Raw genomic sequence first — 26,769 nt, 5'->3', positions numbered from 1 at the left:
GGGGGAATACACAGCCACCTCCTTGAAGGTCACCGGCCCCTGAAAGAGCAAGAGTCCAACACTCAGCACCTGGTGCCCCACACTCATGGGGGAGAGGAGCCAATCAAATGGAAGCTCTGGGTGGCTCACAGTCAGAGTCCCACCCGCAACCCGCTCAGAGCAGCCAGGAAACGCCAGGGTGAGGGGACGAAGCGAGAGCCCCTTGTCTCTCCCAGCAGATCCATCACCCCCCTACTAGCCACAGACAGATACAGGAGATGGAGGCCCTAGCAGGGTGCAGGGAGAGTTTGCTGGCAGGGAGCCCAACGCTGTTCTCATTGTGAAGAGCTGGACAGGGCCAGACTTAGTGGGGAGCAGACTACATGACGGTGCAGGGGGGCCTTGCTGAGGGGGTTCCTTCAGCAGGAGTGTCCTGTCTCTCCTCTCCCCACTTTTCTTCAGCTGTCTGCCCTACAACTGTTCCTGCAGCCCTGCCCCCTCCTGCCAGTTGGAGCTGCCCCTGCCAAGCTGCTCCCAGGAGCCTCCTGTGTGCTGCGCAGGCGGGGTTGCTGATGTCGGGGTGGCCTCACCCTGCTGCCTCTGTGCCCAGTATCTGCTGAGCTGAGCTGAGGTAGGGGGATAAGATTCTGTGCTGCTGCCTCTGGGTCAGGAGTGGGAGCTGCTGGCCCCTGCTGCTGTGTGAACGAGCCTTCAGACTAGTGAGTGCCGCTGTGCTGGTGGTGACAGCAGGCTGTGTCTCACACTCCCCCAACACACACACACACCCCACAACAGACACTTCAATTACTGTTATTACTTCTTTTTACTTCCTGTCAAAATGCACAAAGTACATATAGTCTCTGTAATTTTATTCTTTCACATTCGGTCAGGATGACAGTGCTCTTAGTTTAGCTTTTTAACTGGTCTGTGCATTTCATCATTTTATTTCTGTCCTGTGCTTAAATTCAGTTCTTTGAGTAACGAGTTCTAAAATGCCTCACCTGTCCTGGCTGCAGTAATTATCATTATTACTGTTATTACTGTATTGTGCTTTGTCATTCATTATTTAAAATGCTACTAGCAAACAACAGACTGTACATTTTGCTTGTACTTACCTTAGCAGGGCTTGATTGAAAAAAATTAGCTAAACTCAAAACTTCCGACACTGTGCAGATGAAGATCACTTATCTTCAGATTGTATTTTTAGTCTGTGATGAAGCAGGGAGTGGGGAGGACTGACCTGGGGAAGTTGCGGGGGAGTTTTACTGGGACTGTCTGCATTGGGGATAGGATACCAGGGTGTGACGTCACTTGAGGGACAATAGCTGAGCATGTAACCTGAGCCCAAGGGGGTGATGAGACCACGTGACACCTTCTGCAATGGAAATTGGACAAAGGCTGGAGGAGGATACCAAAGTTATTAAGTTTGCGGACGATACCAAACTGGGAGGGATTGCAACTGCTCTGGAGGACAGGGTCAAAATTCAAAATGATCTGGACAAATTGGAGAAATGGTCTGAGGTAAACAGGATGAAGTTCAATAAAGATAAATGCAAAGTGCTCCACTTATGAAGGAACAATCAGTTTCACACATACAGAATGGGAAGAGACTGTCTAGGAAGGAGTATGGCAGAAAGAGATCTAGGGGTCATAGTGGACCACAAGCTTAATATGAGTGAACAGTGTGATACTGTTGCAAAAAAAGCAAACATGATTCTGGGATGCATTAACAGGTGTGTTGTAAACAAGACACGAGAAGTCATTCTTCCGCTTTACTCTGCGCTGGTTAGGCCTCAACTGGAGTATTGTGTCCAGTTCTGGGCACCGCATTTCAAGAAAGATGTGGAGAAATTGGAGAGGGTCCAGAGAAGAGCAACAAGAATGATTAAAGGTCTTGAGAACATGACCTATGAAGGAAGGCTGAAGGAATTGGGTTTATTTAGTTTGGAAAAGAGAAGACTGAGAGGGGACCTGATATCAGTTTTCAGGTATCTAAAAGGGTGTCATCAGGAGGAGGGAGAAAACTTGTTCACCTTAGCCTCCAATGATAGAACAAGAAGCAATGGGCTTAAACTGCAGCAAGGGAGATTTAGGTTGGACATTAGGAAAAAGTTCCTAACTGTCAGGGTAGTTAAACACTGGAATAGATTGCCTAGGGAAGTTGTAGAATCTCCATCGCTGGAGATATTTAAGAGTAGGTTAGATAAATGTCTATTAGGGATGGTTTAGACAGTATTTGGTCCTGCCATGAGGGCAGGGGACTGGACTCGATGACCTCTCGAGGTCCCTTCCAGTCCTAGAGTCTATGAGTCTATGAGGAGCCGGGGGTGTGGCTGGAAGAGACGGCTGAAGGGGATTTTTCAGTTTGGAGTTGGCTGGGGAACTGAGTCTGGTTCCCTACCCCCTACCCCAAGATGGACCTGACCAAGGGGTCCTGTTGTCTGTACCTACAAGCTCTGGTTTGGACTGTGTTCCTGTCATCTAATAAACCTTCTGTTTTACTGGCTGGCTGAGAGTCAGAGTGAATGGCAGGAAGTGGGGGAGGAGCAGGGACCTGTCTCCCCCAAACTTCATGGTACAGTTAAATCTGGAAAGTAACTTAAAATTCCTATGAAAATAAATGCAGTTCCAAGTACGATAGTAATAGCAAAGATGGAGTCAAATGTTAGTGTCACATACATGATTGTGATCAGTAAACATAAATGCCAAAATAACTAGAAAATAAATTCCCGTTCTTAATAAAAGAGAAAAAACCTTAATCACATATGTAAATTAAGTAAATATGTTTTCAGTGGAGTGAAAAACAATTGACTAAAATAGAGGAGATGGCGGCAGTAACACAGTGTGTGTCTGTTCAGTAAAATCTGCTTCCTTTCTCTATATTTATTTATCTCTGCTAAAGAGAGGGTGCAAAGTATCAAACATGTGTTTCTGATACTTGCATTAAAGCTCCAGAACTGATACCTCAAGGTTTGGGATGGGAATATCTTGCTGTGTTATCTCCTGATTGTTCTAAATTTACTCTTAAATTTAATATGTGGCTGTAATTGGAGTCAGTATATATTTATCATTCTTTACATAACAATGAGATACACTGCTCATCAGTGAATTTCTAAATTATTTTCTGTAAAAAACGCTACAGTTTTCAGGTGCCTCAGTAGCCCCTGAGATCACAATTAAAGTTGCCCCTCACCACAAAATCTGAAATGGCCCCTGGTGAGCCAGGAGCAGCCACAGAGCGGCAGGGTATCTGAGGCTCTAGCAAGATGCAGCCCCCGTGTGAGAGCACAAAGCCCGTCATGAGCTGCAGGCAGAGCGCCGGGCACCACAAGCCACAGCAGCAGTGTAGGAGTAAGGGTGGGAACGGCAGCCAGTGATTTTAGTTTACTGTTCATTTACTGCGTGGTGTTATAAATAACTAACACGTTATGTCATACAGAATCACTGTATGCTAAATAGGGAATCGATCGATCGGTATGTAGCAAGAATAATCATGTACTCGGTATCTAAGTAAATAGGGTTGAAACACAAGGCCTGTAGGCTGAGACCTGCAAGATTTTAGCTTTGCTATTTTAGGCCTTGGAGCTAAGAAACGCTGACAGAAGTAAATGGCAGAGAAATAACCTGATGCCCTAAGATGATGGGAGAAGAGGTACCAAGTGGTAACAGGGTGAACAATTAGCCAGAAGATTAATTTTAAATAAAAAAATTATGTAAGGCACATTTGGAAACAGGTGCCTTTAACCACAGCATACAGGTGGTGCGTGAATGCTAATGAGGTATAATCAGAACCATATTATAAAAAGGGGGTGCCCAGAGCAGGAAAATTGAGCTCCCTACGGAACCATCCCTCCACTGATGATCATTCCACGAGAGACACATCAGACCCTAATACTATTGTTCAGGATGTGAGTAGAAGCAGAGTTGTAACTTTTGCACAGGTCTTTATAGAATGTCTATATCAGGGGTCAGCAACCTATGGCACGTGTGCCAAAGACAGCACGCGAGCCAATTTTTAATGGCACACTGGAGCCTGCCAGGACTCCAGCATGCCACTAAAAATCCTGCCCAGCCCGGCGCGCTCTCCTCTGTCTCCACTTCCCCCACGGAGGCAGGGAGCAGAAGCATAGCCGTGCGCACGGGGTGGGCAAATGGCCCCACTCTCCCGGCACGGGAAGCCGTGGGTTCTGCGCTTCGGGGCCGAGCGCAGCAAGCTGCCTGCCCCTCTCCTGCCTTCTCCCCTCCCCTGGAGCCCTGCCACTGCGCACAGCGCTCTGGGGCTTGGGGCTGTGCGCTCCCGAGGGCAGCGTTTGGCTCTGCAGGGGGGCAGACATGCTCCCCGCTCAACCGGAGGGGTGGGATTGTGTGCTCCCACGGAGCAGCGTATCCAGCTCTGTGTGGAGCCTCATGGTAAGGGGTCCAGAGCTGGGGGGTTGGGTAAGGGGTGGGGGCAGTTAGGGAACAGGGAGCAGGGTGGGTTGGATGGGGGGGTCAGATGGGGCATGGGAGTCCCAGGGTTTGTGAGGGGGCAGGGGGTGGATAGGGGTCAGGGGACTGGGAGCAAGGAGGGTCCTGGGGGGGGAAGTTAGGGTGGGGGGGTCTCTGAAGGGGGTGGTCAGGGGACAAGGAGTGGGAGAGTTGTATGAGTTGGGAGTTCTGGGGGTCCTGTCAGGAGGCAGGGGTGTGGAAAGGGGTTAGGGCAGGCAGGGAGTTGGGGGGCTGGATGGATTGGGAGTTCTGGGGGTCCTGTCAGGGGGCAGGGAGTGGATGGATAGGCATGGGAGTCCCGGGGGTCTGGGCTGGGGACAGGGCTGTGGATAAGAGTTCGGGCAGTCAGGGGACAGGTAGGAGGTAGAGTCCAGTCTGGGGACAAGGAACAGGGAGGCTTAGATAGGGGGTGGGGTCCCAGGAGGGGATGCTCAGGGGACAAGGAGCAGCGGGGTTGAGAGTTGTTAGGGGGGCAGTCACCCAGCACTCTCCCCTGAGTTGTGACCCCTCCCACACACACCACGCCCTCTGCCCTGAGCCCCGCACCCTCCCCAGGCCCCTGCCCCAAGCCCTGTACCTTCCTCATACATACCCAGCCCTCTGCTTGACTCCTTCATCCCCTCACCCCCTCAACCCGCAAGCCTAGCCCTGACTCTGGCACCCCCCACCCATACTCAGCGCCCCCTCTGTCCTGACACCTACACCTCCTCACTTACCCAACCCCCAGCCCTGACTCCAGCCCTCTGCCCCCAGCCCTCTGGGTCCTGGCCGCCAGCCCCGCACAGCCCGCTGCCGGTCTGGGTTTCTGGCTGACGGACGCTTGCCAGCCGGGGTCCCGGCCGCGGGCCTCGCTCAGGCCGCTGCCGGCCTAGGTGAACAGAACCCCAGACCAGCAGCGGGCTGAGCGGGCCAGCAGCATAAGATCAACATTTTAATTTCATTTTAAATGAAGCTTCTTAAACATTTTTGAAAACCCTGTTTATTTTACAATACAACACCAGTTTAGTTATATAATATATAGAGTTATAGAGAGAAACCTTCTAAAAAACATTAAAATGTATGACCGGCACGCCAAACCTTAAATGAGAGTGAATACATGAAGACTCGGCACATTGCTTCTGAAAGGTTGCCGACCCCTGGTCTACATGCCTGGGTATTCCTAGCCTTAACTGTAACTTTAATAAAACTTGTAAAACTGACCAGACCTTGTACTTGTGAATGTCTGTGTGGTCACTACCCTTGCTCTGTGTGTGCTCCTAGAGACTGTACATTTGAAGCAAGTAGCAGAGGCGACTTTCACTCTGTGAAGCTTGACACTGTCCCCACCAGAGCCAACCCCGCGGCGGTGCAATGCTGCATTACAAACTGCACTTTACATACAATAAAAGGCTGCACAATACCCCACACACCAGGCCACCCTCACTTCTGCACTGCTGCTGGCGGTGGCATTGCCTTCAGAGCTGGGCGCTCGGCCAGCAGCCGCCGCTGGGAGGCTGCCCTGCCAGTGCTGAATTTATGCCAGGGCTGAGCTCTGGCACCTCTTTCAATACAAATTAAGCACTAGAGGGAGGCATCGGGGTCTGGATGTGATGGTGGGGAGCCTGTGAGGGCCAGGGCGATGGGGGGCACCAAAATACAAGTTCACCCAAGCCGCCATTTTCTCTAAGGCCAGCCCTGGAGTTGGGTATGGGGGAGGGGCACATCCCCTAAGGCCGTGGCTCTCAACTAGAGGTCCCTGGACCTCTGGGGGGCTGCGAGCAGGTTTCAGGAGGTCCTCCAAGCAGGGCCCGTGTTAGACTCGCTTGGGCCCAGGGCAGAAAGCCCAAACCTCACTGCCTGGGGCCGAAGCATGGGGCCATGAGCCCTGCCACCAGGGGCTGAAGCCAAAGCTTGAACAATTAGCTTTGCGGGGGGGCTGTCACATGGGGCCGCAGGCAATTGCCCTGGTTGCCACCTCAGATGCCAGCCCTGGCTTTTATATGCAGAGAATCAGGCATATGCAGGGCAGTGGAGTTTTTATAGCACGTTAGGGGCCTTAGAAAGAAAAAGCCTCACTGGTGGGTGCCCCCTCACAAATTACAGCAGTCGCTGGTTAATCAGGTTGGGCTCCAGCCCTGGGAGTCTGGTCCATTTTCTTAGCCCCACCTAGGGGGGGTGTTTCCTGTCCCACAAATTGGAGCATTTCCACCCTCTAACCTCATGGGTCTGGTCCTAGAATGGAAGCTGCATATTAAACCAGTCCCAAGAGGTTTGCCACACCCTGGCCTCCCCCTATTCTCCACCCTGGGAATTTTTTGGCAAACTCCAACCTCCAAACCAGACTGCCCAAACCTCCCACCTCCTGTATATTTGCTGTCCCTCCCCTCCAGCAGGAACCCACCAGCCCCCTCCACCGATAATCCCTACCTGAACTGGCTCTTCTGCAGTCGTTTCCCTTCCCTGTCCCATGGGAGGATGGGATGAGCTGGAGCGAAACATGGACGACATCCTGCAGCCTGGCAGGGCCAGAAGGGAAATGTGGAGGTCTCAGAACAGGCTTTACTTCATGTCACATCACGATTTCCCCAGGATCTTTCCCTGCACAGACACAGCCTAGATTCTGCCATGCTGGGAACATGCTCCATCTCTTTATTGCAGGGGAGACCTGCCCCTCCTGCCAGGCTAAGCCCACAGGGAGATTTTTCAGCCTCCCCAGTAACAAAATCTCTGAACAAAATGCTAGAAAGGAGCAGAAGCAAAGGGGCTGGGCAGGCTCCATAGGGACACTGGCTCCCCCCTTTCTCTCTGTTCAGCCATGTCTGGTTTATGGCAGAGATCAGCCACCCCATCTCCCCCCCAGAGGCAGCCATGTCTGTGGGCTCCCCCAACCAGCACCTATAAGCCATTGGTGATCCTGCAGAAAACACCATCCTGGCCACTATGGCGGTAGAAGCCCTCTACATCAACATTCCACACAAAGATGGACTACAAGCCATAAGGAACAGTATCCCCGATAATGTCATGGCATACCTGGAGCTGAACTTTGGGACTCTGTCTTCACCCACAACTATTTCACATTCGGGGACAAGGTATCCCTTCAAGTCAGCGACACTGCTATGAGTACTCGCGTAGCCCCGCAGTATGCCAATATTTTCATGGCTGACTTAGAACAACACTTCCTCAGCTCTCGTTTCCTAACGTCCCTACTCGACTTGTGCTACACCGATGACATCTTCATCATCTGGTCCCATGGAAAAGAAGCCCTTGAAGAATTGCACTATGATTTCAACAATTTCCATACCACCATCAACCTCAGTCTGGACCAGTCCACACAAGAGATTCACTTCCTGGACACTACAGTGCTAATAAGTGATGGTGACATAAACATCATCCTATACTGGAAACCTACTGACCATTACACTTACCTACATGCCTCCAGTTTTCACCCAGACCACACCACACAATCTGTTGTCTACAGCCAAGCTCTAAGATACAGCATTTGCTCCAACCCCTCAGACAGAGACCAACACCTACAAGATTTCTATCAAGCATTCTTACAACTACAATATCCACGTGCTGAAGTGAAGAAACAGATTAACAGAGCCAGAAGAGTACCCAGAAGTCACCTACTACAAGACAGGCCCAACAAAGAAAGTTACAGAATGCTACTAATCATCACTTTCAGTCCCCAACTAAATCCTCTCCAGCGCATCATCAAGGATCTACAACCTATCCTGAAGGACGATCTCTCACTATCACAGAAGTTGGGAGACAGGCCAGTCCTTGCTTACAGACAGCCCCACAACTTGAAGTAAATACTTACCAGCAACCACACAACAAAAACACTAACCCAGGAACCCATCCTTCAACAAAGCCCATTGCCAACTCTGTCCACATATCTATTCAAGGGACACCATCATAGGACCTCATCACATCAGTCACGCTATCAGAGGTTTGTTCACATGCACATCTACCAATGTGATATATGCCATCATGTGCCAGCAATGCCCCTCTGCCATGTACATTGGCCAAACTGGACAGTTTCTATGTAAAAGAATAAATGGACACAAAGCAGATATCAAGAATTGTAACATTCAAAAATGAGATGGAGAACACTTCAATATCCCTGGTCACTCATTTACAGATTTCAAAGTTACATTATTACAACAAAAAAAACCTTCAAAAACAGGCTCCCACGAGAGACTGCTGAATTGGAATTAATTTGCAAACTGGACACCATGAAATTAGGCTTGAATAAAGACTAGGAGTGGATGGGTCATTACACAAAGTAAAACTATTTCTTTATGTTTATTTGTTCCCCCCTACTGCTACTCACACCTTCCTGTCAACAGTTGGAAATGGGCCATCCTGATTATTACTACAAAAGGTTTTTTCTCCTGCTAATAGCTCACCTTAACTGATCACTCTCATTATAGTGTGTATGGCAACACCCATTTTTTTATGTTCTCTGTGCATATATATATCTTCATACTCTATTTTCCACTGTATGTATCCAATGAAGTGGGTTTTAGCCCACGAAAGCTTATGCTCAAATAAATTTGTTAATCTCTAAGGTGCCACAAGTACTCCTTGTTCCTTTTGAAGATAAATTAATAGAGGTTAAGTCCATGAATGGCTATTAGCCAGGATGGGTAAGAAATGGTATCCCTAGCTTCTGTTTGTCAAGAGGGTGGAGATGGAGGGCAGGAGAGTGATCACTTGATCATTACCTGTTAGGTTCACTCCCTCTGGGGCACCTGGCATTGGCCACTGTTGGCAGATAGGATGTGGGGTTGGATGGACCATTGGTCTGACTCAGTATGGCCATTTTTATGTTCTTTTGAAGGGAGGGGCAGAGCCCTGTGGAAGAAGGGAAAGAATTGACAAGGATTTGTAGAGGATCTTAATGCATGTCAGTCTGTTAGCAAGAGTTAGGCCAGCTGTAACCCTAATGACGTGAGACTTGTAGAAGCGAGGATGGTGTGTGGCAAGGAGAAAAGAACTGTGTTAGAAGTTAGCATGACCTTGCACTGAAAATCAAATACATAGATTGATGCCCAGAAAGTGAGAAAAATAAGAGAGCAGAATAGCCTATGTATAAACAAAATGCAGCTGTTGCTCATTATAGCCTGTCTTATTGCTTGTTATTGTCTGTAACAAAGGTATAAATGCTTGCTGTAATTGTTTACCTGTTGAGAGCCCTGTCCGGGACTGGGGCGACCCTATCTCCTAGGACACTCCCTCCCTCTATTGCAGTTGGTTGAGAAATAATAACGTATCTGAATCTGCTGCACCCAAAGAAAAAGTGAGAACTGAGTTTTTCTCCGACAATTTGGGGGCTCGTCCGGGATGGCAACGCCCACGGACCCACAGACGGCTGCTATGGATCGTTCCCCTTCGAATCCCATGGAGCCACAAGAGAGGTATGGGACCTTTTGAAATCTCTATTGGGGTGTCGGAGGAGGACTGTCTGTACGGATGTCTGTCTCTGTTGGGCTCACGCCATCTGAACTTATTGACTGTGTAGCAAGATCAGATGCAGAATGATATTTGGGGAAAAGCCCCAATAAGGTTTAGTTTAGCAGTACTGGGAAACTGCTGGGTTGGCCAACAAGGTAATGCAGAGGGAAATGCATTAGGTATGCACCAGTGCTGAGGGGTTTTTACCGCCTAAAGAGGGGTTGTTATACCGCCTCATGGTATTAGGTCCGGACATAAGGTACAGATGCATCGTGGTATTTGGAATAAAGGCCTTGGTGTGTGTGTATATACACCACTATAAGTGACTGTTACCGGAAGACGCCCAGAATACCCTGTGAAGCGAAAGCTCGTGACTAGGACTACTCTAATGCAAGTTCGGCAACTAGTGGATCTTTAGGAGATCCGACCCATGGTGGGCTGACTCGGCCTGGCATCGTCCAGTGAGGAAACTATCTGGGTCTAGGAGCGGGTGTACCCATCTTCCCTCCCCCTTTCCTTTCCATGTGGGCTACTAACAGTCTGATCATCTCACTGGATGCAATCAGAGTAAGCAGCACCGTCTCCCAGAGACTAGCCGATGCTCTTTGCTGAAGGGAGGTGTAGGAGGGTCGTGGCCATCCTCGTTAGCCTCTCCTGTGTGAGTACCCTATAGGGAGAGATCCTTAGTTTATGTGCCGCTAGCATGGACAGGGCATCCTCCCTGTGTGTGTGTGTGGAAAACGGGTGGGGGACAGTCTATACATTCCACCTCACTCCATAAGGGTATCCCATCTTATTTCATGTCTGTACATTATGGTCCAACAACCTGCAGGTATTTAGAGAATTGGAATCTTTACAAGAGTGAAAATCCATCTAAAGAGTGCCCACTGGAAGGTACCTTCAATCTAGATAAGATCATACATCTAAGAGGAGCTTTTAATCACCAAAAAGCCTCTGACAATGTGAGCAATTTGTCTATTGAGGAAAGGAACAGGTTAATTTGAAATTCAGCTTGGCCCAGAGATAAAGAGAAAGTTCCTCTGCGTTCAAGGTCAAGAATCAACGCAGACTATGCTAAGTACAAAGAAAAACTGCTTTCGGCCCCAGCTGGCTGTGAAAAAAGAAAATATAGACAGAGGCAAACCAAAGGCAATACAAATTACAGAACTCAGATTACATCTGCAAAGGTTAACTGTCCAGTGAGATCCAACAGTCTGCCTTTGTGACCCCGGAGCCGGTGTGGCTTGGTGACACTGAAGAAGCCACAGGCAGCCGACCTGGACTGGAATCTCTGAAAGAGACGCCGCTGGAGATTCCAGGGTGTAAGAGAACAGCCCTCCTAAGAGCGGAAGCATGCTGGAAATTCTGGGCAAGCTGTATACAGGATAATCTCCCGTCTACCTCTCCCCCTTCTCTGACCGTTATACGCAGACGTGGCCAATCTGGACATGTGTGAGTATGAAAATGGCCTAGGGTCTGGGGCATTAATGTTTTTCCTGAGTGATGTGGGAGCGTTCCCAACACTCTCCATTGTTGTTTTATTATTTTATTAATGAAGCTTTAAAATTCAGCCATATGGTGTGTTTTCTTTATCTTCCCCAACATCCTGCAGTGTCAACCTGATCACCTGACACGAGGGATAGATTGGTAACAGAAATTTGTCAGAGTTTGGTGAGTAATTGAGAAGGGGGGGAGTCCTGCAGAATTTACACCATCTATTTGTTTTACCCTTGTTATTTTATGTTTGCTTTGCTTGGTACTGTTGGTGTTATATGTTAAGAACTGTATGATTAAAGGTGAGCCCTAATAGGATAAGGAAATAATAGGGTTCTGGTTATATTCTGGTTACCTGGTTACTGTATTTCTGTCTTATACCTTTGGGTGTTGGTGTGTGGCGGAACTGAGCTTTTTGTTCGTAATTCCTCAGGGTGGAAGCCATAGCTGGCGAAGAAGCCCTGAGGTTGTATTAAGATTCTTCTGTTCCGTCCCCTGTAGCAGTCAGTGTAAGCAGAGATTGCTGGCTTGGAGTTTTTTGGATTAGACCATTATTCCCTCCTTTCTGTTTAATTCTCTCTTTGAGTGCCACAAAAGGGGATGGGTGGGTCTCAGCAGAAACCCTCTAAGGATAGTCCTTTGGATTATATGTTAAATAAATGGTCTTTACCCAGCGTTCAGAAAGGAATGCTAAAGAGGAAGGCTCTTGGTGTCTTTAAAATGTTTGTAAATAAATTCTGGTAAAGTTAATTATGTCCCTTTTAAGGTAAGAATCTTTACGCTGTGGATAGCTTTGGATCCAAAAGCAAGCCAGAAAGCATCTGTATTAATGTAAATTATCCAATTGATCAGGTAGAAGCCACTGAAACCTGGGATGCCTATGAAACAAATAGAAGAAATTATGGGGTAATTCTTCTGTTTTGCCTGAAGTCAGCAAAGGTATTTGTATATTTAAGCAATGATTGACTGCCCAGGAGGGTAGACCACTGTTTTTTGTCTTTCAGATAATCAGAGAAAACTGATACCAGCTAAACAGCATTCAACGGATCATGCATTTACTGGCACAATAGGAATTATGTTTTGTGTTCTATGTCTGTCTTGTGGTGTTTGTCTGGTGGGCAGAATTGTTGTGTTTAGTGTTTTCATGGGATGGTCTGGTTTGGACTCAGGCAGAGGGGTTGGATTGGAATGCAGATACTTGTTTTATTCAACTTGGAATATAAAGTGTTTGGATAAATCAGGAAAATGTGATCTACTAAAGTCTAATACATTTCCTTAAGTAAGAAAAGAAACTTTATCGGTCAAATCTTTAATTGAAAATTGTTATTAAAATTTGCATACCAACAGTCTTTGGAAGCAAGGACATGAAAAGTTAACCCACTCCCCATATTGTACAAGGGATCCTTCTGGCTACCTCAGAGTTCTAGCCAGAGGGCTGGAGAAGGTGGAAAGCTATTGGACTAGAGGTTGTATTGAGTGAACTCCTCAGAGTGGGTGTGCTTGTCCTGGCCTCTTGCTCCAAAGCTCTGTAATAAGGTTATTTTAGTGGAAGGGTATATGTGGCATACACTGAATAAGAAGACTAATGTACTGTATAATGGCAATGTTTGTGTGTTCATTGTTGGGAAAAAGGTGTAAGAGTAAAGACTGGAAGTTTCCTTTATAGGTTAAAAAAAGGCCAATAAGGGGAGAAGGAAAAAGAACAAAATGAATTAACTGGGAAAAATAGCTAGCAAGCTCAGGCTAAAGAAAGACACTGGCCCCATTCAAGGACAGTGAGTGGAAGTGCTCACAGTTAAGACTTGGCTGACAACCAAGAAAAGGGGGGGCTTGAATGTGCCCAAGCAGCTATGAGAACTGCAAAACACTGCCAGGCGCTAATGAAATGTGTTAGGTTTCTTTCCTCACAGGTAAAGAAGTGCTTCCCAAAGGCCCTAGCAGCCCGGCCACTCCTTGGAACCAGGAGACTGGATCTATGGAAAGGTCCACCAATGAAAGACTGCTTTGGCTCCCTGATGGAAAGGCCCTTATTAAGTCCTGCTGAGTACCAACACTGCTGTGAAGTGCCAAAGACTGACTGCTTGGACCCATGACACTCACTTCAAAAAGACCCCTCCACCTCGGGAGAATTCTCCTACTGATGATTAGCCTATTTCTCCTTCTGTGTCTTCTGAACAGCAGGGAAAAAGGACAAGGTGAAGTGCTAGTAACCTCTCCCTTGTCCACTGACAGACCTACTGTGCCTTTGGATTTTTCTGCAAGAATCAAAACCATTACAGGCTGATGTGCTGGTAACCTCTCCCCTGTAGGATGCTGAACCACGACTGTTTCGGGAAAAAAGAAGGAACACTCACTCCACTGAAATTGCCAAAGTCCAGGAATTCCTGACTAGAAAGTAATTAAGAACTGATCCTGCTGAAGAAACGAAGAATTATACACTGGCAGGAAGAAATTTGGGGGACCTTGCATGGGAATGTGGTATTGATTGGATTTGGGGGTTTATTCTATAGGCTGTGTCCTGTGTTTTGGATAAATACTTCAGCATATATTGCTCTCTCTAATTGGATTTTAAATGACAAGTACCAAAGGCACTTTGTTGCCACTGCCTCTGCCATCCCCTCCATTACAATATTACCCCTGTAATACATCCAAATACAGACAATGCCATATATTTGAGAAAACCAATGGCCAAGGCCTTCACATTTTAGTGATTTATTTGAAGATTGTTTGGAAAAAAAAGAAAAATATTTTTAAAGTTCAGGATATCCCATATAAGTGAATAAAATGAGTGGAAAATAAATGAATCAGTGGAAACAGAAATCTAGGATATCATTACAAATGAACCCCAAGAATCTGTCATTGAAATTGATGGGTTCCATAGTGAAGTAGATATGATGGCTATTCCTGGAATTTGTACTGTGTTACATGAAAGAAGCCCTTATTGTTATTTGGTTACCCAATTAATGAATAATCAAACAAATACCCAAAGAGTTTGTTCTGCCACTGGAAATTTGACCTGTATTGAAATCATTCCAGTGACTGATAATGTAACCTGTACCTTATTGCAATACATACCCTCTTATGCTATTAACATTAATGCCTCCCAGAAATATATAAAGGTATATAACCAACAGATGTGGTGTAGCTCTACAACAAAGAGAGATGTATTAGGATATCAATGGACTATGATTAATACAACACTAGGGACTGTCAAATTTACATTGCCCATATCCACTTTCCAGATCATCTCTACATACCCAAATTGCTCACAACGGGCTGCCATTAGATTAGCGCAACAGAGGACCTGGGTTATTTCCTCTGGAACAAGAGGGATTTGACCAGATCCCTATGGGATGGGGCCAATAGTGCAGCAACCATTCGGAATATTCTTAAAAGCCAAGAACATGATGAGTAATTGGACCAACTAGAAAAGATCACCAGCCTTATCTCTGAGGCTCAGCTAACCCAAGTACAGGCTGGAGTTGGTGAGTTACATGTCATTTCCACCCTTAGTTCTATGACCCAGAAGTTATTGAGACAGATGGTATTGAATATCACTGAGGCTGGGAAGGCATTGCAGTGAGATCTAGCATGTTTGGAAAGTCAGGATTTCCTGAATGACCAGCTAATGGCCCTTTGGAGTGATCTTGAGCACCAGACTTGGCCCACTGCCCTTACAGACACATCAGGAGTACCATCTGATCTGTGGTCACGGAGACATACTTGGACACTTTCTGAGTGGAAGTGTGGACATTCACAGTGCTCCTTCCAAGCATTTGGACCGGTTAGGGAGGTGTGGGCTCCCACATACCGAATCCTGATGGCTCCATGGGAGGATGCATGTGGGACTGGATTCTTCACCGAGACATCTGGGAAATTAGACCACCTGGTAAACCGTACTGATTTATAGTCAGTGCCCCTAGAATAAAACCTGATATTTTGGATAGGAATAGGGAGTCAATGGACATTTTGGCTGTTACAACCCCTACAGCTTCAGTGTATCCATAAACTGAAGCCAGGGGAAGTTGTCACTGTTCGTGATAACGTTTACTGGGAGGGTAGAAGACAAAGAACTATCCTGACAGGACACCTACTTTTTCAAGCTCATGATAGCTGTGTGTATGTTAAAACCACCACATTGCAAGATATACATGTTAATCTCATTACCACTGCAGGCAATCATATTGTTCATTGGCCTGCAGATAGAATTTTGCAAGTAGCCTTTAGTTTTCAGATACCCTTTAATTGGACCAGCTTAGTACCTGATCGATTTCAAAATTTGCTTTCATTGGTACCAGAGGTTCAAAGAATCTCTGAAATATAAGGGCAAATTCACATGCTTCAAAATATATATCAAGCTGAAAAGAATGCCTTTCATACAGCTTATAGAGTGTCTACTTTGTGTACTAAGTATGATGCATTGTGCTTTGTAACCAAAACTGCACAACAACCTCATCATATTATTGCTATGGGAATAATATTGCTTACATTGCTGTTAGTTAGTCTAGGATTATGTTATTGTTGTTGTAAAAGACATAATAATAGAAATATCTTTCATGTCCATACTAAGCATGAATTGCCATTATATCCAATGAAAACCCCTAAGGTTGAAACATCTGATGTAGAATCAGAAATCACTGGCTTAATGCAAATAGAGATTTGAGAATATCTATTGTACTGGAAGTACAAAAGGGGGGGAGTGTGGAAGAAGGGAAAGAATTGACAAGGATTTGTAGGGGATCTTAATGCATGTCAGTCTGTTAGCAAGAGTTAGACCAGCTGTAACCCTAATGACATGAGACTTGTAGAAGCGAGGGTAGTGTGAGGCGAGTAGGAAAGAACTGTGTGAGAAGTTATCACGACCTTGCACTGATAATCAAATACATAGACTGGCGCCTAGAAGTGAGAAAAATAAGATAGCAGAATAGCCTATGTATAAACAAAATACAGCTATTGCTCATTATTGTCTGTATTATTGCTTGTTACTGTCTGTAACAAAGGTATAAGTGCTTGCTGTAATTGTTTACCTGTTGAGAGACCTGTCCGGGACTGGGGCAACCCTGTGTCCTAGGACACTCCCTTCCTCTATTGCAATTGCTTGAGAAATAATAAAGTATTTGATTTTGCTGCACCCAAACAAAAAGCAAGAACTGCGTTTTTCTCCGACAGAGGGAATGAACAGAACAGGTAACCATCAAATGATCTACTCCGTCAACCATTCCCAGCTTCTGGCAAACAGAGGCTAGAGACACCATTCCTGCCCATCCTGCCTGTGACACTGGCAGATGAGAGGTTAGCTCTTGCAAAAGCCCCTTCACTGAACAGGGACAAACACAGTGGAATCAGTCTGACTCACCTGTGTTAGTACTGTTAAAACAGGTATTAGGACTATAAGAATGTGTTTACACTTTATTGAATGCTTGTGAGTTGCTGCCTGGGTTAATATCTGACTAGTTGCATTGTGAGCCTCTGTGGCTTTGTAAATCAGCAGACAGGAGAGAGACTTTACCTAGGTGAAGAGCTGATTGGCAACCAAATGCATTACACCCTGCCTGGCAGGAAAGGTCCATCAACACAAGATAGAGTATTCTGCGATATTAGAGATGACAAAAGACTGTTGTTGTGCTCTTGACTTCCCATTAGCAGAGTCTGCAGCTCAGAGTACATGGCAGGAAAGGGATAAAAAAACCCATACAGAAGGAACTTATTATCTGTATGCTGCTTGGACTCGGGGGTGGCGGGGGGGGGGAGGGCAAAGTTTCTAGGCATAAGAGATTCCCAGCTGATTTGCCGGGGTTAGTCCTAAGGAAGATATAGGGCTTGCTTATTATAGAAGCTTCGACTACCTTTTGAAATTTAAGACTGTAATTTATCTGCAACTTTAGGATTACCTGCTTTAACTTCGTAAACAACTCTCCTTTCCTTTTAAATAAGTCTTAATACAGGTTATTACAGGACTGGCTACAAGTATTGTCTTTGTTGTGAGATCTAAGATTGAATTAACCTCAGTAAGTGACTGGTCCTTTGGGACAAGGACAGGCTTGACAAAACCCTGGCTGGGATGATTGGTCCTGCTTTGAGCAGGGGGTTGGACTAGATGACCTCCTGAGCTTCCTTCCAATCCTGATATTCTATGATTCTATGACTGGCAGTAACCTGAACATTGCTGTGATTCGTGGGCTAAGGCAGTGGTTCTCAATCAGGGGACCTCGGCTGGCCAGGGGCCACTATCAGGTTTCAGGGCGGGCGCCAAGCAAGGCCAGCATTAGACTCACTGAGGTCGAGGGCAGAAAACTTAAGTCCCAGCGCACGGGGCTGAAGTCCAGGGTCCTGAGACCCACCACCCAGGGCCGAAGCCAAAGCCTAAGCAATGTAGATTTGTGGGGCCCCTGTGGTATGGTACCCCAAGAGAGGAAGAAAATGCCCGGAGGACTCAGCCAGAAAGTTGAGCCCTGACACACTATTGGCTTAGAGGGTCTCTGCCAGTCAGGAAGGGCTAGCAGCGAGGGAAGACTGGCAACTGATGGATGGAGGGGTGAAGAGGTTTGGGGTGTGGTGGGGGAAGAAGCATCTGGGACTGGATAACCGGGGGCTGGGCAGTCTCCATAGGGGACACTTGCTCCTCCTGTGCCCTTTCCACACCCTCTTGTGAGTTGAGAATGACCACCCTGTCCCCACCCCCCGAGGCAGCCGTGTCTCAGGACTCTCCCAAGTAGCACCCACTAACTCTCTTCCCATTTGGGGTAGAGCTCGGGGCAACAAATTACCACCAAGATGAACCCAGCTGAATGCTGCTTGTTCTGGTGCCACAGGGGCCTCTGGTGGGTGAAAGGCAGAACTGTAGCACATCTCAGGCAGAATGTATCATCTTCAAGCCAAAAAAAGAAATTCTGCGCTGGATGTGAATTCTGTGCATACGCAATGGTGCAGAATTCCCACATGAGTAACTCACAGCTGGCACAAACATAACCTGCTCACTCCTATCTCTTCTCCCTATGTGTCGAGTCCCAGAGCTGCTGCTGTCATTAATGCACACAGGCTTGCACTCCTGTTAGTGCTGGCAAGACCCAATCGAGTGACAGGACTGAACCCTTATTTTCCTATCTCATGGGAGAGTTTCAGCTGAGGGGGAGGTGAGATGGGGAGGGGGTACAAAGGGGAAAGTTGTTGTACCCATGTTGGTTCCAGGATAGCAAAAAGGTATTTTTAATTGGTTCTAAAAAAATTACCTCACCCATCTTGTCTCTCCAAGAGATCTGAAAGTGGCAGAAGGAGACAAACAGGAAAATAGAGCTCAGGACTCGAAACCAAACATTTCAAACCCTTGGAAGAAACTACATTTCCCTTCTGCCCCTGGGTATTTTTGGATCCTATGTGAGGAACCACCCCATTCCCCTCACAGCAGCAAAGGGAGACTGCAGACAACCTCAGATGGTCTTTCCCAATCCTGGGAGGTTTGTTGTGACAGTTTGGGTGTGGTGGGTGCACGGGTTGGGTACAGCTGGACCCATCTGCAGATTGGAAAGTCAGAGCAACTCTAGCACAGCTTGGGGGCTGTGGGAAGGAGGAGCAGTTCTGGAGCTGGGCCTCTGTCCTCTCTAGCTCCCATGGCAGATGGCTCTGGCAGCATCAAATGGGTGCATCATTGCAGGGGAAGGTTGGGGTAGTGTCTGAGCTCAGGGTGAGAATTGGAGGGGGGTCCATGTTCAAGAATGGGGGATGGAATTCACCTCCTCACCCCTCTGCAGAGCTCAGCAACTAGGAATTTATCCAGTGAAGTGAATTTCACTCTGGGTGACTGATCCTGCAGTCAGTTCCTGCCCTTCCCCACTTTCTAAAGCAGCACTTTTAACAACAGGGCAGGGAAACATGTAAATACTTTGAACCAAATTCCAGAAGCTGCTGAGCATGGAGAAGTTCAAATGAAACCAAGGTTCCGTCTCCCCAAGGACCTGGCCCCTAGTGCAAAATAACAGGCACTCCCCTGAAATCTGAAATGGCCACTTCATAACTGACAAAATGTTAATAATCTGTTCATTTCTGGGAATTACCCATAAGAGAAATAACCCAGTGACGATGATATCCTGAGGAAAGATCTCATGTGTCTTTAGATCATACCGATTTGTAACCTGGAACTTTATACATTAAAATGCCTAATTCGTAGCCCTACGGTGATTGTCTGGTGTCACTACAGGGCAGAATTAAGGTTGGTGCCTTAGTTGTGAATTTCAATCCCCTACCATATTGCAACTGCGGTTAAGTGGGTTTGACAAAATTCATTTTGTCTATTTTCTTTCTTTTAATTGCAATAGATAGCGATATTTATTTTTAAGCCCTTTTTTCAATGTTTACACTTTCAAAGTTCAGAGCTGTGGGAAGTTATGGGGGTCATCAGACAACAATTATTTAATTATAGTAACTGCTGAGATTCCAAAAGCCAAATTATATAACTGTTCAAAGAGAAATTGTCAATGTCACACCCAAAATATACAGTGTAAATATCCTTAAACCAAACTCCACTTTATCCAGAAGCATTTCTGTATATTACCTATACAAATGTTGTTTCATCTGTCTGTGTGCAGTGAAATAAACATTTACTGCAATTTATTCATAAAAATCTAATCATTTCAAGCATAATTTAAGTAATGAAGTACTTGAATTCTTTCACTTCCTAGACTGGAATGTTTCATTTCAGGATAATTACACCTTCTCTGTGATGTATTTTACTCTCAGTACCGTAACCCTCTTGTGATGTAGCTCTTGTCTGGGAGCCCTGCTGCGGCCAGTGGCATTATGGTGAGAAGGTGACACACTGACACATGATCAGAGAACCATGGGAGAGTGTGGAGGATGAGGTAACATGGAGCCTACCAGTGTTGAATGTTGCCCTACGAGCAAACACCCTCTCAGCTTCTCCTCTCTCCCACCTCCCAGAGTCAGTAACTCGGATAAATCGTTCCTTGAAATCTAAATAGCCCCAGTTCCAGAGACTGTGATTAATGCAGGTACCTTAGGGGCTGCAGCGCCAACCCCCTGCCTGGATGAGGAGGATGAAGAATTTCAGTAAAAATGGGTTAGGCTGGGAGAGGGCACAGCTGATGTCAAACTGGGAGCCAAGCTGACCAAGAGGCCAGAACTCATGGCAGGTTTAAGAGAAGTCAACAGGACTGGGTAGAGGCATTTCAGTGTATTTGCTCCATTAACCATTCTGCCATGTATTTAATTTAGAAACTTTTCATTACCATCTGAACACCTTGAAGCTAAGTTGATGCATTTCCACTTACAATGGTACAGTTTTAATTAGGTGTTTAATCAGATGCTTATTCAACACAAAGCAGTCAATGATGGATGTGCTTTCATTCATTAACTTGACTATGTGCTGGGCATCACTTTTAAAAAAAGAAGGTGTGAGGGAGTGTCAAAATTTTAGGCATTAAGAAATGGTAAGAAGGTGTCAGTTCATTTCTAATGTGTTTCTCTCAGAATTTTAATGTCAGTTTTGAATCACTATTATTACCATGTTGCTTTAATAGCAGCAGCAGGGTCCATTTGTATAATTGTTTGCAAGATTTCATTGGATATTGTGAACCAGCCGTCTTCACCTTTTATTTTGAGATTCCTAAATACAATCCAGTGCACCACTCCTGAACGACTGCAAGCCCTGGCTGGTGACATGTTGCTCAGAGAGCAAACAACTGACGAGTCCTTTCACCATTACAGTCGACCGTCACTAGGAATAGTTCTACCAGCTATGGGCCAACATTCAAATGCTTCTGTTTGTTTATCTTTCATTCAGCATTGCAATTCTTAGATCCCATTTAAAAACTGGAAGTGAAATAACAGAAAGTTAAGAAGAGAGTGACATTGGGCATAGGTGGGAGTAAAACAATAAATGGAAAGAACTGACTATGCAAAAAAGAACATCGCAAACTATCAGAGCCCAAGACCCCAGCCCAACTGAACCCACCCCAGCCAGGCATATCAAGCTGGGTCCTTGAAAAATCGCCCAGCCCGTCTGGCAGTGAACGCTGCGTATTCCAGGCAGAAATACGGTGTGTGCATCTGCTCTGCTGATGTGCTGCTTTGGTACGGAAGGCACCACAGCCACTGGGAGCAGAGACATGGACTCCTACAAAACACATTCCCAGATACACCTCCAATGCCACATCCCCCCCACCACCCCACTGTCTGCATCCCCTCCCCTATCTCCACATGGTCATTCTCAGCCTATTGCTAACACTTCCTCCCAGCCTTCAGCACTATAAATAAATAAAACATGGTGTTACAAAAGGTAGACTGTGCCACAGAAACCTGACCTGGATGTCAGTAAGGTTTTTGATACAGTTCCACATGGGAAACTATTCGTTAAATTGGAGAAGATGGGGATTAATATGAGAACCGAAAGGTCAATAAAGAATTGGTTAAAGGGGAGTCATATTGAACGGTGAGGTGTCAGGCTGGAGGGAGTTACTAGTGGAGTTCCTCAGGTCAATCTTGGGACCAATCTTACTCAACACTTTTATTAGTGATCTTGGCACAAGAAGTGAGAGGGGGACACAAAGCCGGGAGGGATTGCCAATATGGAGGAGGACAGGAAAATCATACAAGAAAATCTGCATGGCCTTGAAAGCTGGAGTAATAGAAATGGGATGAAAATTAATAGTGCACAAATTCTAGTTGTTAGTCTCCATGTGCATAATTTTGCAATAAGCTGGGGATTTATCAATTGAAGTGACAGAGGAGGAGAAAGACCTGGGTGTATTGGTTGCTCACAGGATAATTATGAGCTGCCAATGTGATGCAGCCGTGAAATAGGTTAATGCAGTCTTAGGATACATCAGGTGAGGTATTTCCAGTAGACACGTGAGAGGTTTAGTACTGTTATACAAGGCACTGATGAGACCTCATCTGAAATACACCTCTACCTTCTGCCCTTAAAGTCTGTGAGTCTATAAACTGTGCTCTGTGTTGCACAGACACTGAAGGAGATCAGGACTGCAAAGTGCAGCTCATGGCAGAGACTCTGAGATCAGCCCCCCCATTGTGACCAACACTGCTCAGACAGAGTGGGACCATCCTTACCCCAAAGAGATCACAATCCTAACGTACACAATCAGTAAGAGGAAAACAGAGAGGAGCTGTGCATTCCCCAAGAACACCAAGCAGGTCAGTGACAGAGCCAGGAACAGACCCCAGTAACTCCAGTGCGCCATCCCCTGCAGCTTGGAAAGGTCCCCAGACTCCATTGTATTAGCCTGCAGGAAAAAGTGGTTTGTCCATGGATGCACAGGCGGTCTTGGCAGGGCAGCTCAGCTGCAATCCCTGCACACAGCTGGGGTGCGGGTCACGGGTCAGGAGAAGTCAGTGTCCAGTTCTGCGTGGCTGTGCTCCTGGCTCAAACCTCCGGCACTCACTGCTGCCCCTCCCTTACAAGCTGTACTGGTCAGCCAGACCCAGGCCTCAGTAAGATTACTGTCCCCCTCCAACCTCAAAGCTTCAAACAGGGACATGGTGCACCAGTGCCAGAGTGCACTAGTGTAAGTTCTGTCTGTACTAAGGGCCTGCACCAGTGCCTAAAACACCAGGGTGGCAGAGACCTTCAGTGCCCAAAACAGCAGTACGGCGGCATTAGAACTGGGATCTAGTTCTAGCTCTGTCACAGACCTTGCACACATCAATGTTTCTCCTCCCAACTTTACCCAGCTGCTCACTCACTGGGGTCTCCTCTCTCTCCACAGCTGCTCACCACTAAAATCTGTGGGCGTATCACAAGAGCTAAGGCAGTTCAGCTCTGGAATAGTCTTACAAGGGGAGCTGTGGAGTCTCTTTTCCTGGAAGTTTTTAAGAACAGGTTGGACAAACCTCTGTCAGAGACAATCTACGTATACTTGGCTCTGCCTCAGTAGGGAGAACTGGACTTGATGACAGCTTGAGGTCCTGTCCAGCTCTACCTTTCTAGGATGCCATGAAATATACACGTATAAAACCAAACTATACAGAAAAAAAAACAAGAACACCACAACATAATGTCAGGCAATTCAGAAAAACAACAAAATACACTCCACAGCATAAAATGACAATAAAAGGAGAAGAAAGCAACACAATGCAAACTAACACAGCCTAGGGCAAAGTACACAGTGGTAAAGAGCTCAACTCAAGCTAACACAACACAGGCACTAAACAAGCTGAAGCAAAACAATGCACCATAAAACTATGCAACACAATATGGTGCAACCCCAGTTCCAAATGGCACCATGCAAAACAGCTCAGCGTAGAACAGGACACAGCACAAAAGAGAATTATTTCAATGTAGGCTTGGAAGGGATCTTGAGAGGTCATCTACTCCAGCCCTCTGTGCTGAGGCAGGACCAAGTATCCCTAGACATTCCCAGACTGGTGAATTTCTAACCTGGTCTTAAAAACCTCCAGTGAAGGAAATTCCACAGTCTCCCTTGGAAGCCAATGCAAGGCAGACACAGGCCAAAACAACACTGTACACACACACACTGGGCTTGGGGTTAAGGAGAGAGGCAAGAATTCAAACAATCTGGGTTCGGTTCCCAGTTTTGCCCGATTCTCCATGCAAACTTGAGCAAATTACTTCAGCTCTCTGAGCTTCAGTTTCCCCATCTGTAAAATGGAGAGTCACCTCCCACCATTGGCCTATTTAGCCTTTGAGCTTTTTGGGGCAAGGCCTCTCTGTCCCTGTGGGCATGTCCACACTGCAGACACCGGCGGCTGGCCTGCACCCGCTGACTTCGGCTCAAACAGCTCAGGCTGTGGGGCTGTTTAATTGTGGTGTCCAAGTTCCGGCTGGGGCTGCAGCCCAAGGTCTGGCACCCTCCCACCTTGCAGGGTCCTACTGCCTGGCTGCAGCCTGAGCCCAAACATCTACACTGCAATTAAACAGCCCCTTCGCCTGATCTCAGTCGGGGATTCTGCAACTCCCAGAATTACAGGATCTCTGATTTTGTTTGGGGTCCCTGCAGCATCTGGCAAAATCTGGGGGCAGGATCTCTGTCAGGGTCTGTGCAGTGCCCAGTACAGTGGTGGAGCCTGATCTCGGTCGGGGTCAGTGCAATGCCAGTCCCAACGGGGACACAGATCTCAGTCAAGGTCTCTAAAGTGCCCAGCACAATGAACGCATCAGTTTGGGTCACAGTCATACGCTGCCTGGCACAAGGGGGGTTATGATCTCAGTCCGGGTCTCAGTTTTACTTGGCATAATGTGGGGTCTGATCTCACCTGGGGTCTCTTCAGCGCCTGGCAGAACTAGGCCCAGATCGCAGTTAGGGTCTCCGCAGCGCCTGGCAGAACAGGGCCATGCTCAGTACGATAAGCGCCCTGATCTCAGTCAGACAACTGGATAGAAAAGTGGGAAGATTTTTGAGAATTTGATATCAGTATTTCAGAACTGAGGAGAAAATGGGGCACAAACTAAATATTTGCCAATATAAGGGACAAGCATCAACATATGGGGAGATTTTATGTCACCATTCAACAGTTCAAGAGAAAAGAGGAGAAATTGGAGGGGATTATACAGGGATATTGAATCAACAACAGAATGGGATGGATTCTTCTTGCCTCACACTCACAGGGCCAGGAGGGAGCCCTGGGTGATGTCTTTTCACAGGGGAAAAGAGTGGGGCTGGAGTCAGAAGGTCGCTGGCTGTGGGCAGCGGCTGGCAATGGGGTCTGGGAATGTGACAAGCAGGTGATGTGAGGGGGAAGGAGTAGCTGGTCTAGGAAACCTGGGGCTAGGCCGTCTCTATGTGGGACATTTGCTCCTCCCTCCCCTTCCTGGCCCTTCCCATGCCCTGTTGCCAGCAGAGAGGAGCCCCCCAGCCCAGCCCAGCCGTGTCCCTGTCTCAGGGCCCCCCCAGCCTCTGCCCATTAACCCTCTGCCCAGTTCAGAAATCACTCGGGGGAACCATTTCCCACCCACACAAGGACAAATCCCTGCAGGTGAAAATGGGGGAAACACCCCAAACCTGAGATCTGAACTGGCCATTGGCGAAGGGCAGAGAAAATGGGGCACAATGGGGGGAGGGGAACAGGGAACTTCTCAGGGGTTTGGGGGAGGGGGGGTCACCCTGGGTGCTGCTCGTTGCTCTCTAGGGAGAAAGGGGGCAGGACGGGAGAGGAGGGGGGTCCCCACGGGGGGGGGCAGCGGTAAATCCGAGGGGATCTCAGCCCCCCCCTTTCTCTCCCTGCTCCTCGGGGGTCACCTGCTCTTCTCCCCCGCCCCCCCGGCCATGTCCGGGCTGCACAGACATTTCCCACCCGCCCCTTTCCCAGCCCCCCAGCCCGGTCTCACCCCCCAGCCTCCGCCTGGCCCCGGGGGGGTGTTAATGCGAGATTCTCCTCCGTCCCGATCTGCGCATGCCCAGAGCCCCCACGGCACAAACACTTCTCCAGCCCCGGGAGAGGCTCCAACGGCCCCGCGCGAGCCAGGCAGACCAGCAACGGCCCGCGCGCGCTGGCAACCCGGCTTGTTCTCTCCCACCAAACGTCACTTCCGGTCCAGGGAGAGTCAGGAACTACATCTCCCAGTCTGCCCCGGGGGCGCTTCCGCTTTATCTTGCCCAGGTAAGGGAGGTCCCTGGAGCCTGATCCTGCCCCCTCTCCCAGCCGGTGCCTCTTAGAACCCCCCCCGCCTTTCCCGGGGAGCGGAAGAGCTGGGGGGGCTTGTGACCCCCACGTAATAACCACCCCCCCCACACCCCAACCCTGAACCCCCCTCCCGGCAGGAGCGTGTCCGCCCCACGCGTGTCCCCACTCCCTTGGGCCCTGCCCCCGGCCTCACCGCGCTGCCCCGCGGGCTGCAGGGCTGGAGCAGCCCCCGCGCTGAGCTCCCGGCCCAGCCATGGCCCCGCTGCTGGTGCAAAGGGGCGGGGGCAGGGCCGGGGGGCAGGAGAGGGGCCGTGGGTCCCCAGGGGAAAAGCAGGAGCAGGGTCTGGTGTAACAGCTCCCCCCCCCCGCAGTGTCCGGTGTAACAGCTCCCCTCCCCCCCCCGCAGTGTCCGGTGTAACCACAGAAACAGATCCTGCTGCCGATTCCCGACTTTGGCTGCACTGAGCATGCCCAGTAACGTTTGCTGCCCTCTCTCTGCCCTTACTACACCGGCAGCGGGGCCATGGCTGGGCCCGGAGCGCAGCGCGGGGGCTGCTCCAGCCCTGCAGCGCGGTGGGGTCGGGGACAGCGCGGGGCGGGGACACGCGTGGGGCGGACACGCTCCTGCCGGGGGGCGTTCAGGGTTGGGGTTTGGGGGGGGCGGTTATTACGTGGGGGTCACAAGCCCCCCAGCTCTGCCGCTCCCCGGGAAAAGGCGGGGGCGGGGGTCTGAGAGGCACCAGCTGGGACAGGGGG

The 26,769-nt window shown here is 48.0% G+C and overlaps 1 long non-coding RNA gene across 1 annotated transcript; it reads right to left on the bottom strand.

The window, feature by feature from the left end:
- LOC115643948 lies at nt 1-25,897 on the bottom strand. Its single transcript, XR_003998406.1, has 4 exons — nt 25,809-25,897; nt 24,646-24,762; nt 6,874-6,962; nt 1-39 (listed from the first exon to the last, which is right to left on the bottom strand). It is a non-coding gene; the product is annotated as an uncharacterized LOC115643948 (long non-coding RNA).
- Between the last annotated feature and the right edge of the window lie 872 nt (nt 25,898-26,769).

The sequence above is a fragment of the Gopherus evgoodei genome, unplaced genomic scaffold, assembly GCF_007399415.2.
Source record: "Gopherus evgoodei ecotype Sinaloan lineage unplaced genomic scaffold, rGopEvg1_v1.p scaffold_79_arrow_ctg1, whole genome shotgun sequence".
NCBI lineage: Eukaryota > Metazoa > Chordata > Testudines > Testudinidae > Gopherus > Gopherus evgoodei.
Note: the sequence above shows the minus strand (reverse complement) of the source record. Positions and strands in the feature narration are given on the sequence as shown.